Source organism: Triticum dicoccoides, chromosome 5A (assembly GCF_002162155.2).
Source record: "Triticum dicoccoides isolate Atlit2015 ecotype Zavitan chromosome 5A, WEW_v2.0, whole genome shotgun sequence".
Lineage (NCBI taxonomy): Eukaryota > Viridiplantae > Streptophyta > Magnoliopsida > Poales > Poaceae > Triticum > Triticum dicoccoides.
The window spans coordinates 483,306,821-483,310,227 of record NC_041388.1 but is presented as its reverse complement, the minus strand read 5'-3'; positions in this window follow the sequence as shown (position 1 = coordinate 483,310,227).

Here is a 3,407-nt window from a genome sequence, read left to right as displayed (position 1 = left end):
TCCAATTCGTCAATGTAATGTAGGCATGTATTCCGTATATAGTCATACGTGCTTATGGAAAAGAACTTGCATGGCATCTTTTGTCCTACCCTCCCGTGGCAGCGGGGTCCTATTGGAAACTAAGGGATATTAAGGCCTCCTTTTAATAGAGAACCGGAACAAAGCATTAGCACATAGTGAATACATGAACTCCTCAAACTATGGTCATCACCGGGAGTGCTCCCGATTATTGTCACTTCGGGGTTGCCGGATCATAACACATAGTAGGTGACTATAGACTTGCAAGATAGGATCAAGAACTCACATATATTCATGAAAACATACTAGGTTCAGATATGAAATCATGGCACTCGGGCCCTAGTGACAAGCATTAAGCATATCAAAGTCATAGCAACATCAATCTCAGAACATAGTGGATACTAGGGATGAAACCCTAACAAAACTATACCACTGAAGCCTACATCCCACTACGTCTGGGTTCCCCCTTCCTATGAACCTTGAGTCAATAGGTAGGGTCAACTATACCAAAGTGGAAGGGCCACTATCTAAGCTATTAGTGGGCTGGTTTGAGCTATTGATTTACTGAATCGAGTGAAGCTGTGTTACGTAACATATAGGTCGCCAAGGCCTAGAAGTACAAGTGGTCGCCCTAACGGTCACTCTCAAACTCACTACTTGAGTGACGAAAGTCACTTAGCTTCTTTAATAGGGCTTGCCGAAGAACCCCTCCGGGGCCCCGGGAAGAGGAAGAAGGAGATAGAGCAAAGGTCTCCTCTTTCAATCCGCTCTTCCCGGCATGTAGAGATCCGATTGGGCTTATAGTTTAATTGGTTGAAACGTACCACTCATAACGGTGATATTGTAGGTTCGAGCCCTACTAAGCCCATCTGACCTGCTTAATCAATGACTCCAGTAGTCACCTGAACCACTCTCTCGGATAGCCCACAGCCTCTCTTCTGGATGCGAAAGAAGATTCGATCAACATACAAGGTTTGCCTTCTTGTGAGAAGGAGGGTTCTAAATTGTGTTCTTAGTGCAAAGGGAGTCTTTGAGAAGGTTCCATTTTTCTGAAGAGAGAGAAGATTAGTAGAGCAGTCCGGCAGCTGTTCGGGGGTCAGCTTTGGGATTTGCCTGATCGACCCCTACCAGTGTATTAATCTACAAAAATGAAGATTGACATTCATCAATTTACCGGATCTATCCTCTTCTACTAACTTGACAAAATGGAAGGGAAAATGTGAAGACCAAAGATGTCAACTACTAAGCATAGTCAATTGCAAATCGGCCGGTTGGTTTGCTTCTCTCCAAGTATGGGAGATTTTCCAATCTTCGAAAGACGCTCCTACTTTCTTGATCTTATGAAGAAGGGGCTTTCCTTAGCTGCGGACTTTGGGATCTTGAGAGTAGACCATGTCTTACGTTAGGATATTTATTACATGATAAATATCATCCAACCCATCATCGTCCAGCAAGCCTACGATGGAATTACTCATGCACGGCGGTGAGCATCATGAAATTGGTGATGGAGGATGGTTGATGATGACGACGACGACGAATCCCCCTCTCCGGAGCCCCGAACGGACTTCAGATCAGCCCTCCCGAGAGGTTTTAGGGCTTGGCGGCGGCTCCGTATCGTAAAACGCGATGATTTCTTCTCTTTGATTTTTTTCTCTTCGAAAGCAAATATATAGAGTTGGAGTTGGCGTCGGAGGGCATCCAGGGGGCCCACGAGATAGGGGGGCGCGCCCTAGGGGGGTGCCCCCCACCCTCGTGAGAAGGGTGTGGCCCCCCTGGTCTTCATCTTTGGCGAGGATTTTTTATTATTTTTCTAAGATGTTCTGTGGAGTTTCAGGTCACTCCGAGAATATTTGTTTTCTGCACATAAAACAACACTATGGCAATTCAGCTGAAAACAGCGTCAGTCCGGGTTAGTTCCATTCAAATCATACAAGTTAGAGTCCAAAACAAGGGCAAAAGTGTTTGGAAAAGTAGATACGACGGAGACGTATCATGTCCATAGCCGGGGACACGGCTAACCATGATTAGTTTGTACACTCTGCAAAGGTTTGTGCACTTTTCCCCACAAGACTCGATCACCTCTGTTGGATTTCTCGCACTACATGGTGTTTGAGAAACGGATGACCGAGACATAGTCTTTCAGAAACATTAACTCTCTACTCCGAGCAGACCATACCAAACCTACAACCCACTACCTGCTGATCCACCTCTTCAAGAGCTTCACGTAACTTACTCAACTATGATAGAGCCCATAATAGCTTGTGGCCGCACACGTAAGTTTCTAGCATGAATAATCTCAGTTCCCTTTGAGCCTGGGTGGCGGTCCATAGGAAGATCACACAGGTAATCCAGGATTTCCAAAAATACAGGCAACACTGGGTACTCCAGGTGCCTCAATCCACCCAGATGTGTATTTAAGTTGCCACCTTAAGTTGAACCATTAATTATCAATCTCACATCTGTCATGGATTTCACTCACCCAAACCTCGTCTACGAGCATAGCATAGCAATATAAGCAATACGTAAAAGTAACTCCCAAGGGTTTGAATGTAATAGGGTAATAGGTTCTACCTCATCAACTACTTCCCAACCCACATGTTAATGACATCCTAACCATGCAATGTTTGTGGATTGGAACTAATGCATAAAAACTGGATGATAAAGGGGTATGATCAAAGTTTTACTTGCCTTGCTGACGATCCGCGTAACCTAGAGACTCCAAATAACACGCTTCACACTCCGAGAATTCTATCGCAAACAAACAATAGCATACATAAGCAATCAAGCAAAGAAGCACGGGTAAAACTCAAATAAGAAGATCTAACTAGAAAGTTCAACTTAAGAACTCCGGTTTGCAAAAAGAATCAAATCGAACGGAGCAACGAAACTCAAACGGCGAAAGAAACAAGATCCATTTACTAATCTGGACCTAGGTCAAATTTTATAGTAGCAAAAACTTGTGCAAGTTGGTTAAGCGGAAAGAGGGTCTCGAGACGAAGATCTAGGCGCTTGAATCGCCTGATTCCGACTAATGAGCGAAAAGATAAACTAGAACGGAAATCGGATCAGAAATCGCGATCAGAAATAACCGCAGAAAAAATCTGATAAAAGAAAACTAACGAACATGCTAACAAACGAGCGTTCTTATCTGTAACTAATGGGCGAAAACCGTTCGTTAAAACGAACATACGGACGAACGTCCGCTAAAAAGAAAAACCAGGAAAAACCGGCGAACCTAAAAAAAAGAGTTAGGGTTTTCTTAAAAAAACCCAGATCGGTTTTCTTTAAAAAAAATGACGGCTACCTCGTCGGTCCGGTGAGGCACGACGGCGACGACGAGGCGAGGCGCGGCAGCGGGCGAGGCGGAGGTGGCGGCACAGCGCGGCAGC